Source organism: Herpailurus yagouaroundi, unplaced genomic scaffold (genome assembly GCF_014898765.1).
Source record: "Herpailurus yagouaroundi ecotype Mexico unplaced genomic scaffold, PumYag 181, whole genome shotgun sequence".
NCBI lineage: Eukaryota > Metazoa > Chordata > Mammalia > Carnivora > Felidae > Herpailurus > Herpailurus yagouaroundi.
The window spans coordinates 30,262,755-30,275,598 of NW_024412412.1; the positions used below are offsets into that span (position 1 = coordinate 30,262,755).

A 12,844-nucleotide genomic window follows, 5' to 3' on the forward strand; every position below is an offset into this window, starting at 1 on the left:
AGGAAGTGTACGACTGTCAGATTACCATAAACTTGAGATGACAATGGAAAACAGAATTTTGTGGCACGTTAAAATTACACGTGGAATTGCTCGGATAGACTGAACATTCTGGAAGTCATTGGGTAATAACTGCCCTGCATATTCAGGGACCACAGTGTTTGCCTTCCTCTCACGCCAGGGATCACATTACAGGGGTGATGCGAGCCCATGCCTGCTCTGAGCTCCAATAAGAGGTGCAAATGAACAGTTGGAATACTTGCAACTTGGCTTGGTCAAATGCGATGAGTTCTTTTTATCACCATTTTAAAATAGCTCCTCAATATTCAACCAAATGTAACCTAAATGCGTTTGAAATATTGGAAAGGGAGCAATGGGTGACTCAGGCCAAATCCTCAGGCAGGTTGCTAATGGGATTAGGGAGTCCAAGATCCCTTATAAATTGTACTGGCTTCTCTGTGGTGGAAACACAGATTTGGATCTCAGGCCAGGAAAGGCTGGGGAGTTGTTTGAGGGGAGTTCTCCAACAAGCCTGCCCCACGGTGTCCATAGAAACTGAGGTTTTACCTTCTAACTTGAGTGCATGCTCCCCGCGTACACAATCTTCATAAGATGCCAGATTCAGAAGGTACCTTTCCCACCATGTGGCTCAACTCCTGCATCGTGGAGAGGTCACAAGATTTGCCCAAGTGCATATGATAGAGAAAGTTCATGGCGGGGTTGGCACTCTGTTTTCACCCACCCCACTGATGCAGTATCACGTTGATTTTTTTAAATGTTTATTTAGTTTTGAGAGAAAGGGAGACAGAGAGCGAGTGGGGTAGGGGCAGGGAGAGAGAGGGAGGCCCAGAATCCGAAGCAGGCTTCAGGCTCTGAGCTGTCAGCACAGAGCCTGATGTGGGGCTCGAACTCACAACCCGAGAGGTCATGATCTGAGCCGAAGTCATACGCTTAACCGACGGAGCCACCCAGGTGCCCCATGTTGACTTTGTTTTGTGTGTCCTTTTCCCATCCCCACTGTGATGCCAAATTAACTGCCAGTTACCTCTGTGATTTTGCACAAGCCAGGAAGGACCTGTGGGTAAAAGGTCCGTGCGTGTTTGGGTCCTGATCCGTGCATTTATTCGCACAGATCCTTCAAGCAGTGACTGCGACAGCCACAGTGTTCTCCAGAGTACGCCAGCTTCATGATTGTTTTATTACCCAACCTTATTACTGTCACATGAGGAGCTGACATTCCTTAGCTCGTAAATTAAATTCCTTATAAATCTGGGTGTTTTACTACTATGGGGGTGGCACAAAACTGATTTCCCCAGAGGGCAGGCAGTAGACAGAGAGTAACTCCTCCTTCATCAGTAAAGATATATGAAGCTTTTTTTTTTTTAATTTGAAAATTTTATTTTATTTTTCAGAGTAACCTCTACACCCTAAGTGGGGCTTGAACTCACAACCCCAATATAAAGAGTTGCACGTTCTACTGACTGAGCCAGCCAGGTGTCCTTAAGAAGCTTTTAACTATCTCCGGGAATGGGGAAATGAGACCATGGTCCAGTCAATCACAATTCCAGTTTCTCTCCTGCTGGAGGACAGGACCACATTGGAGTCGGTACAGGGCTCTATATATACCCTTAGATACATAACAGATTGATAATAACTTGTGTTTGTTGAGCCTTTAAGAAGCCAAGTATTGTGCTAACCATTTAAAATATATTATCATATTTTAAAATCTTCACCATAGCCCAAGAGACGAGTATTATTATAATCACCATTTTGCAGGTGAGAAAACAAGGCTCAAAAAAGTTGGTTCTCCTGTTAAAGGTCTTTCAGAAACAGAGGAGCTGGCATTCAACACAGGCTGTGTGACCTCAAATCCTACATTTGTGACCATCACGAACTCTTCCTTGAGAAACTACTGATCTGGGCTCCAGTTTCACAACTCGAGACACAGAAATCCAGAAAGACAGCATAGTTAAAGCAAACTGGTACCACGCTGTGGGGAGGGTGTCCTGCCTTCCTGTTCGGGGTTACCCCACACTGGCTCTCGTCAGTCTTGGGCAAATCATCTGTGCCCTGTGGCCTTGGCATCTCACCTGTAGAACTGAATCGTTAGATCATTTGATTTTTCTAGGATCCCTTCCAATTCTAACTTTCTGGAGTTAATTTGTAACTGAGCCAAGGGCAGAAGGCAGATCACTAGGCTGACTGCTTATACGGAGTCTTAGCAGTCTTAGAATGTGGGTCTTAGAATAGATGGTGAGAAAATGCTTTTAAAGAGCATGTAATTAAATCTCATATTACTCTTTCTTGTTATATGATACTTATTGAGTAAAAAGATACTAAAATTTTTTAAAAACACAAGTCACCTATAATTCTACACAATTCAAATATACCACACTTAATAGTTTGGTGAATATATTTCCAGGAAGAATATCTCCTCCCCTCTTTTGGTATTCACATATATGCAGAATTTTTTAATGTTTGAAACAAATATGGGATATTAAATAACCTGTTTTCAATTCCCAATATACAGTACAGTTTTCCTATTAATACCCTAAAAGATAAAAAATACAGTCGCAATTGCTGTAGAGTATTCCACTGCATGCATGCAGAATCATTGATGTAACCTCTGTTTGCTTCCATTAAAAAAAATTATCTGGGGCACCTGGGTGGCTCAGTCGGTTAAGTGTCTGACTCCCACTCAGGTCATGATCTCATGGTTCATGGGTTTGACCCCTGCGTTGGGCTGTGTGTTGAGAGCTCCGAACCTGGAGCCTGTTTTGGATTCTGTGTCTCCCTCTCTCTGCCTCTCCCCACTCACACTCTGTCTCTCTCTCTCTCTCTCTCTCTCTCAGGAATAAACATTGAAAAAAAAATTTTTTTAATATATTTTTATTAGGAGTAACTTGATATTCTTAGAACTAAATATTTCTACAAGCACTGTTTTCCCTGGGATAAAAGAACATGAAAGACATGTTACATAAAAGATTATGTACTTCAAAGAAGATTTTAGATGCAAACTGTTAAAACGTCGCAGAAAGATATATTGGTTTCCATTTTCATCAGTGGCTTAGGGGAGTACCTGTGTTCCCAAACCCTCCTCAACGCTGGGCAGCCCTTGAACACGGACTAACGAACCACCGTTGACGTCTCAGTGTGTCTTCAAACCATGAGAGCACTGCCTCCCTACCTGCACAGACCCGGACTCTGCCACTTGCCACTTTGTGACCTTTCGCAACTAACTTAACCTCTCTGGGTCAGTAAAATGGAGCCCATAACAGGACCTAACCCTAAGATTCCAATCTTTAGCCCATTTTGGTAGTCAAATATTCTTTTTCTTTACCTACTTTTCGAGAATTTTTTCCATGTTAGGAATATTACTCCTTTGCCTCTCATGTACTGCAAATAATTACCGTATTTTCAAAGGAGAACATGGAGTCTCCAAGAAACACCTTGTCTTCTAAGCTCTCGACTGTGTCTCGTTTTCATTCCTTCATCCTAACAAAGCTTTTTTCCTCTCTCCTTCCCCTTCTTCTTCTTCTACTGCTTTTTCATTCTTGCTGAATCGTCCATTTCATGCCTCTTTTCGTGCTCAGTGCACGCCTGACCTAAATAAAATCATAGCTTGTGAACACAGGCCTCTGGTGAGAAAAATAATTTCAAAAAAATTATTAAAACACTCGCCTCAGGTATTTACCTCTATCTTTTAAAAAAAGTTTATTTATTTTTGAGAGAGAGAGAGAGAGAGAGAGGACAGGGGAGGAGCAGAGAGAGAAGGAAACAGAGAATCCCAAGCCTAAATACAGGGCTCAAACTACGAACGGTGAGATCATTACCTAAATGAAAATCAAGAGTCAGATGCTCACCTGGTCAACCCACTCAACCTGAACCAACTGAGCCACCCAGGCACCCCACCTTAATTGTCTTTTATGATTCAATTCATACTTTCTGAAACCTGTTGGAATTCTACCCCTCTGCTCTCCCCTTGAGGGAGGCAGCATTCTAGGTTAGGTCCCAGGATTTTTGTCCCAATGTATCAGACCTTTTCCTTGAGTGTGGGTGGGGCCTCTGACAATGATGGGATTTCACTCCTGTGATCAGGTCACGTCGTGTCCCAAATGTGAAGAGATTTGGTAGATGAAACTGAGGTCCCAAATCATCTGATTTGGGATTAATCAAAAGGGAGATTATCCCGGATGGGCCTGAGTTAATCAGTAAAAGCTCTTTAGAAGAGGGACTGGGCCTGTTATGCCCAGAATTCGTGATCCCCAAAGACCACCAGGGAGCTGAGTCCGATGCAAAAGCAAAGAGGCTTTATTCAAGCTAGCTCGAGCTCAATCCCCTACCTGCACCGATGCAGCGGTGAGATACCTGAGAGAGAAGGAGCGAATTTCAAAAGCACAAAGGTTTTATAGGGATCATGGCCTTAGCCGATTGGCTGGGGAAGGGTCGTGGACTCAGCCGATTGGCTGCCAAAGTGTGGTCCCAGATCAGCAATTATCAGCGTCACCTAGAACTTGTTAAAAATGCAAATGTTGGGCCTGGTGGTCACAGACCTACTGAATCAGAAACTCTGGGGGTGGGGCTCAGCAATCTGTTTGAACAAGTCTTCCAGGAGATTCTGATGCACCTGAAGTTTAAGAACCACTGTGTCTGAGGATCTCTAACATGTTTGGCCTCAGTGTATACAGAATGTTTCTCACTGGTCACCTATGAACCATTGGCTGTCAGCCTTGCTGTGCTATATAAATACCTAGCACCAAACACCATCCCCAGAGACTCTGATTAATTGGTTTGGGGAGGGGTAAAATGCTCCCAGGTCATTCTAAGCCTGGACAGGGTTGAGGGCCCCGACCTAAGAGAAGCCCTCCCTCTTCTACTCACACTTTCCACGCCTCTCACACTCCCCTTCCTCCCACCTCAGACTTCGGAAGAATGCATCAATCGGTAGCCTGCTTTCTTAGAAAACATAAGTTACTCAAGGGGAGGAGGCGTGTTCTGAGGTTTGAGCAGGAACTTCTTTCTGCGGCCATGTCAGGGACATAGTCACTAGTCAGCCTGCCTAGGTCTGCTCTCTCAGGCCTTCCTGAAGAGAATGATTCTCCTGCTGACTCTGAGAAAGTAAGCTGCCATATTGTAGAAGGGACACATGGCAAGGAGCTGGGGGGGGGGGGGGGCCTTCAGGAAGTGAGACCAGCCCTCACTGACAGCCAGCCAGAAAGCTGTACTTCAGTCCTACCACCAGGAGGAAATGGATTCTGCCAGCAACCCCATGAGCTTGGAAGATATCACTGAGCTTCAGAAAAGACTGAAGCTTGACCAACACCTTGACTGAATCCATGTGAGACCCTCAACTTGAGGACCCGTCTGAGACATGAAGGAGTTTCTGACCCGCGGGAATAATAAATGTGTGTTTTTAGGCCACTACGTTGGAGATAATTTGTTACATAGCAATAGAAACACCACCGTGCACCCCACCGTGCAGTCTCCTTTACATGGAGTGCTTGTTTTCTCCATGCTTTTACCCAAGGTGAGTACTTTGATAACGCGCTTACCTTGTTTCGTTGAAATTGTCTGCATGTTGGTCTCTCTTAGAAAACTGTGGGTTCTATGACCGTAGAGGCCACATTTCCTTCACTTTCTGCCCTCACAGTCCGACAGGCATTTGGAAAATGCGGAACCAGATCCGCGCTGTCCTGATGAAAGTAGCAGAACTGCATATCCGTTAGCTGGTCAAGGGTCTTTGGCCAGCAGCAGCTTTCATAGAGTTAAGAACACTTTCAAGCATTCACATAACTCTAAACTTAGCAGTGCTAAAGTAGAGGTGTTTTTGTTTTTATTCGTATCATTTTCATTGCGTAAGCCTATAGAAAGAGCACCTGACTTCCAGTGCCCTCTCCCAATTCACTGTGTGATCTCGGGTACGTCACCTGACCTCTCTGGGCCCTACTTTCCTCATCTGTAAATGAAATATTTGGACTCACTGGGTGATCGCTAAAGGCACTTAATTTCCAGCATTTTATCCTTCCATGAGGCTTCAAACTAGAGAACACATATATTTGAAAGAGAAGAGGAAAAGGTCCCAGGGAAAGGAGTTAAACACCACTCAGTAGACTTAACAATCTGTACTCAGGGGAGTTTCTTCCTCGATGAAGAAGAGAAAAACAACACCAACAAAATAATTATGAGGCAACATCAAAATAGCCTTCATCCAATAGGACAGCGTGTATGATAAGAACATCTCAAGCCTTTTATTAAGTGGGTCACAACATTCGTTACTCTGGCTTTGCAGATACAGCAAACGCTGTAGAAGAACTCTGAGTTTTAAAGCAAAGGATAAGAAATCAACAGAGTGCAGCTTACAGTTACGAAGGCCAGGCCTCTGTTGTGTTCTTCTGGAGCCAGAGTCCTTCCCATTTAGCTCATTTCTGTATGAAAATGAAAGTAATCAGCCTCAGTGCATGAAACCATTAGCTCCTGCTTCAAAGCGCTGCATTTCAGAAAGGTCACAGAGGGCCGCCCCAGAGGCAACAGGAATTTCGCAAGTGATGTGTGTCACATTTGCATATGATAATTCGTTTCTCTATAAATACAATTTGTTCTGCAGATTAACGTTTTGTGTCCTCATTAGATAGCAAACATTTCCATATTAAACCCACAAAGCTGCAGAGCTGGCTCCGCCTGTGTTGCATGATAGCATTTATACCTCTGTTTATGCTGATGCCAATTAGCAGTGTTAAGTCTTGGAAGAATAAAGGACATCACTAATGCCATTGATGTAAATAGTAATAATAATGCTGAAAAGCTTCTGCAAACCTTGTTAACTTCAAAGATCATTAGCAATAAAGTACCTCCGGGTTGTAAATGACCGTGTTCTTAGGCATGTAAAGTACCAGCTTGTCTACAACACTTTGCTCTGGAGTCTGCTCCTGGCTCAGGTCATGAGTCTGTGGGCTGTTGCAAGGAACGTGCAATTAAAAGGCTGTTTCCTTTTACTAAATGCTTTAGTCCAATAAGGAAGTCAGATATGCTCTAGCCAGAAGAAATAACAATCTGCTTACCTTGTTTTCAGCTCCGTGCAATTCAGTTTGCTCTCATTCCTGAAGCCAACTTCTTAAAGGTGGTGAGGTGAGGTATTTTATGGTCCCATAAAAGGTTTTTAAAAGCAGGATGCCCCAGACTTACTCATGGGAGGATTTCGTTTTCCCTGGGCCAGAAAGAAAATTTCTCTGGTGAGGAGAACATCCAGGGACACACAAGATGGTGATGGACACAGGGGACGTGGGACAGTGTTTCTCATCTACTTCATCAGTATTGACTTGATGCTGGACGGAGGAGGCTGCTTCAGAGCAATAGCCACTGAGGAAGTGTTAGTTCTGTAGCTGATAGGGCTGCACTGACGTGGGGACTGATGGTCACTTACTCTCGCTCGGTGACATGGAATAGACAATCCTGTTGTCACCGTTGATAAGAACAGTTCCTTGCAAGGGTGCCTGGGTGGCTCAGTCAGCTCTTAGTTTTGGCTGAGATCATGATCTCAGGGTTTGTGGGTTCAAGTCCTGCATCAGAGTCTGCCTTGACAGTGGGGAGCCTGCTTGGGATTCTGTCTCTCTCTCTCTCTCTGTCTCTCTCTCCCCCTTCCCTGCTTGTGCTCCCCCGACAAAAAATAAATAAATAACTTAAAAAAAAAAAAAAGAAGAGTTCCTGCAGGAATCAAGTAACTTCACTTCTTTGCATAAGTTTTTTTCCTTTTTTTTTTCTTTGTATGATGTGCTATATATACTTAGGTTCAGCATTTTTTTTTAAATTTTTTTTTTCAACGTTTATTTATTTTTGCGACAGAGAGAGACAGAGCATGAACGGGGGAGGGGCAGAGAGAGAGGGAGACACAGAATCGGAAACAGGCTCCAGGCTCTGAGCCATCAGCCCAGAGCCTGACGCGGGGCTCGAACTCACGGACAGCGAGATCATGACCTGGCTGAAGTCGGACGCTTAACCGACTGCGCCACCCAGGCGCCCCAGCATTTTTTTTTTTTTAAGCATTGGTTAAGGCACCAAACATATTCAACTCAAATGTAAATACTTTACGACTAAAGTCTGGGCTGCAATACAAGGAAATTATACTAAAATGCATAATTTTATGTCATTTGAGAAGTCAAGCTTAAAGTTAGAAAGAAATAGCTCTATTTCACAGCCCTGCCGTTTACTAGCAGTGTGACTCTAGATATGATAGGTCCACTAAATGTTAATTTTCTCATCTGTAAAAGGAGAATAAGAACTGTACCGGCCTCAAAGGGTTATTTTGAGGATTGAATGGATTGCCCCAGTGTTAACGCAGCGCCGGGCCAGTAGACCCGGAAGAGAGAAGCTAGTGTGATCATTAGGACTTATAAGCATGTTTCCTGATGCTGGGGAATAACAGTCACAAAAAAGCCTCTGTCTCTTAGCGGGTTCAGAGAACTGCAGTCCTCCCCAAATGCTACCCAGAATCTCAGGCGTGCTGGATGCAGACCCTCTCCCTTTTGGCCAGCTGTCCCTCCCAGGCACAGTTTCTCCCTCCCACTGTAGCTGCTCCTTAAACAAACCCTGCACCCTGCTGCTGCTCTCTCCACCAGGTCCCTGGCTTCACGTCTGCCCCCGCCCCTCCCTGGTAGGTCACTGTTGTCCCTTCTAGTGTGATACGATATTCTCCCCCACTTCTCCATCCTATGTGGTGTCCAACATCACAAGCGTTGCCTTGTATTTTCAGTGCTGACCAGAGCTTTCTGTGATCTTGGCCTTTGATCCTCAGTGTTCCTTCTCCCCAAGCTTGGCACAAGTTCCTGAGGGGAGAAAACGGGGTCCACAGAACGAGCTAAGCCCATGTCCCTGAACATTCCTCTCTTCTCATGCTGGTTTATGCCTCTTAAAGGAGGACTTATGGTCTGTTAACTAGTTACTGATTTCCTTATGAAGCTCTTTCGTCCTCCCCGTAAACAGACACCCTGCTCATGCATTCCTGTTGTTCGTGTGTGAATCCTCGCGTGAATATACACAACACTCCCAAGCTAGAATTTCTCCTATACTTTTTCTAGGTGTAGAAAGGAACAAGGGACATTTAATGTACAGAAGAGAAAATTTAGGAGGGATGTGCTAATGTCTCAAAATACCTGAAGGGTTGGCCAGTGGAAGGAAAGATTAATTAGCTTCTGACAACTAAAACAATGGGTAAAGGCTATAGAAAAGAAGATCTTAGCTAAACTTAAGCTTGAGTATTCTAATCCTCATGACTGCACAGGATGGCTGCTTTGGGAGGAAATGAGCTCTCTGTTTCTAGAGGTATTCAAGCAAAGGCTAAATGATGGCCAACAAGGGGGATTCATGAACCTATTGGACTAAATGGCTTTGAATAATGGTGGCCCTAAATTTCTCTCTAAGAGGATCTGACAGGCACAAATAGGATTTGAAAGGTATATTAGAACGTGAGGGAGGCTTCAGTAAGTGTCTTGAAGCTATGCTTTGCATAAAACTTTACACAAAATTAATAAGTATCAATTATCCTTATCCAAGCATGAGGTGCTAAGCTGAAGGCAGTTGTTTATTGATTCCTCAAGCAGTTCTCAAGCACTTACTATGTGGCAGGCACCTTTCTAGGCTTTGGGGTAGACTGATGACCAAAACATGGTTCTTCTGGAGTTTATATTCAAATTGGAGATGGGGAGGGGCCTGTAGAGAAAAGAAAAAGCAGATACAAGAAAAGGTAGATCGATACGAAGACATTCTGTCAACTTTGCTTTTTTCTGCTTCCTCTAGGGTCTGTGTTTCCTTAGCGTTTCCCTCAGACACTCTTTGCTAGCAGCTCTCTGACCAGATTAAAGGGGAAAGGGTTGATGGATGATGATAGACAAATCTCGGATCCTAAGAGATGTGATCCTACCAGCTGTTTATCTCCCTAGACTCAACATGATGGGAAGGGCAAGACCTCTCTCATTCACGTAGTAGATTCCAAATAAATAAATACACAATAAAAGAATGTAGACTATGTTACCAAAAGGCCTCATATAAACCCTTCTCTGTATCACTTATGAGAAAAAAAGGATATAAAATTAGTTTTCTGGGTCAGATGTGGCAGACGTCCTTTTAGTTCCTGTGAATGTCTGCAACTGTTCGAGGACCACGCCTTGCATTTCCCTCGGAGTCTCTCATGGCGTTGGATCTTCTAACCCCCACTATTTCCATCACAGAATGGATTCTTGGAAGTGAAACAGTCCTGTTAAAAAAAACTCTTCTTTATGCAATGAAGGATGTAAGGAAACTGGAGGAGTTTCAAAGAAGAATAACAAGAATGATTAAGGGACTGAGAGCATGATTTATGTTGAATGATTAAAAGGATTAAACATGCAGAACTTGGCCAATGCTACATACTTAGCTCTAAAAAAAAAAAAAAAATCAAAATTAAGTGCCAAGGCTCTCAGCTCCCATGAAAAACACAAATTTGCATATAATTTGGCACATACTTCTACACGAAGTTCAGCAGAACCTTACTGAGACAGCATTCACACGATGCCAAAACCACTAGTCTGTTTGGTCAGTTTAAAGTACAGCCTGGTCACATGGTAAAAACTTGCTATTTGACCTAATTAATAGACAGCTGAATCACAGTGTGTCCACCCAGGGCCACATTCGCATGTGACACATCTGTATAGTATATAAAACAATGTAGTGCGTCACCATTCACCCAGAAGTCACAGACTAAAATCCCTGCGGGGGAAGACAGGTAGCCAGATGAGAGAAGTGAGCTGAGCTTGGAAGGTGCGTAGCCCATTGGAAGCGGGAAACTACTGTGTTTTCCAGCTCATTGTGGCCATGAGAAATTTTGGCCAGATCTCCTTGTCTATCAGATGAAACCAGTGATTCAGGGAGCTTTCGGCAAGTACGTAATGAGACACCAGCTCCAAGAGGAGTTGCTGGTGGAGCCAGTACCCCAGAGTGACATATCTTCGGAGTGGAAGGAAGGAGCTAGAAGGTAGTGGGGCCGGCCTTAGGAATGGAGGTGAGGAGGCAACTAAGTGGCATTCATTAGAGTTTAAAAATTCAGACTGTTACAGGAAAAAAAAAAAAAAATCTATTGACTTAATTTGAAAAAGTAAACACTGGGGGCATCTGGGTGGCTCAGTCGGTTAAGTGTCTGTCTTAGGCCTGGGTCATGATCTCGCGGTTCGTGAGTTCGAGCCCTGCTGTGCTGTGCTGACAGCTCGGAGCCTGCAACCTGGTTTGGATTCTGTGTCTCCTTCTCTCTCTGCCCCTCCCCTGCTCGAGCTCTGTCTATCTCTGTCTCAAAAATAAATAAACATTTAAAAAAATTAATAAAAAAAAAGAAGAAATTAAACACTGCAAGGAAAGTCATTCTGTGGATCCCAGTTTGCTACCTTTTATGTGGCTCACTTCATTTCCGACTCAGAAAACTGGAGTCCAGAGGAAGACAAAGGCATAGTAGGGAAATTATCAGAATAAGATCTGAGTAAGAGCAGTAGACTGTGAGAGGATATTGGGGTCCTTTTCTGATCTTGTTGTGTGGGTAAGTTACATCTGGTCTCAGAACTTCTAAGTTTTCTGCTCTGGCTATCTATTACATAAAGCACCTGGACAACCTGGGTTTCTGATTTTCTCATGACTCTCAGCCCTGTACTGTATTAGGACCCTTGTGAGGAAAACACACCAAAGAATTTTACAGTTATGATCCCAACATGCATAGGCACATCTATACATCAACATACATTCATGTGCAAGCTGACCTTGAATGAGGCATTACTGAATATGAGTGAAAGGTATTTTTTTATAGGACTGTGTAGGTTTGTCGAGGTTGTGCACTGCAAAATTCTAGGAGTGTCAATGTGACGTGAGGGCTCTGTGTGTGGCCCTGAAAGGACATATTAGTCTGGCAGTGTAAGTCCTGAAACACCGAGAGGAGCTCTGGTGTTAGAATTCTGAGACATCGCTGCTCAAACAGTCTAAAATTCCATGTGCCGACTACTGAGGTTTCTTTTATATGCTCTCTGCCCCCACCTGCAGCTATGATGGCAGAGATAAAGAAAGAGAGAGAATATCAGGGAAGAATTCTGATAAGAAGTGGGAAGTGTTTACAGTTGCAGAAGAGTATTGTCCGTTCTAACAAGTGGACACGATTTTGAGTAAAGGAGAGCAGTTGTCATGTTTACAAAAGGGACATTTGGATTAAACGCCCTGAAAAACTATGACAGAGAGAATTATGAGATTGGGGAAATATGTACTAAAGGAAGTGGTTTGAAAATCATCCCTCCATCCCTCGAGCCGTTTGAAAATCAACAGGATAAGGAACTAGAAAATCTATTCTAGGAAAGAATCCTCCACGGATTCCCCTGGGCCTGAGGGATGATATAATGGGTCTATTCCATCTCTAATTGCTAGAGTTCTTAGGCTTTATGTATTTTCCAGGGTTTTATAATGCTGCTGTTAGACCAGCACTGCACCCCCTGCAATAAAGGGAAAGAACCAAACTCCAAACAAACCCCACACTACTTGCTCCAAGGAGCATAAAGATTCTCCCAAATGGAAAGCGTACATAATAAAATTCTCCAGTGAGAACTTCATTATTCCTGGAGTCAGCCTACCGAGATGAGAAACATCATCATTTACTTCATTTATCTGGTTTTCTCTTTCTGGTTTATTTTCATTTCAGGGAGGAGAAAAGGCAATGGGCTGAACCTCACAGCGCTGGTTGGAAAGGATTTGTATCAGGGTGCCTTGGTGGCTCAGTGGGTTAAGCATCCAACTTCAGCTCAGGTCGTGATCTCGTGTCTGTGACTTCGAGCCCTGCGTCAGGCTCTGTGCT

At 43.7% G+C, this 12,844-nt stretch overlaps 1 long non-coding RNA gene across 1 annotated transcript; it reads right to left on the bottom strand.

The window, feature by feature from the left end:
• Positions 1 to 6,526: 6,526 nt before the first annotated feature.
• LOC121039981 (uncharacterized) lies at positions 6,527 to 9,831 on the bottom strand. The gene is made up of 3 exons (XR_005795073.1): positions 9,606 to 9,831; positions 7,056 to 7,201; positions 6,527 to 6,948 (listed from the first exon to the last, which is right to left on the bottom strand). It is a non-coding gene; the product is annotated as an uncharacterized LOC121039981 (long non-coding RNA).
• Positions 9,832 to 12,844: the final 3,013 nt, after the last annotated feature.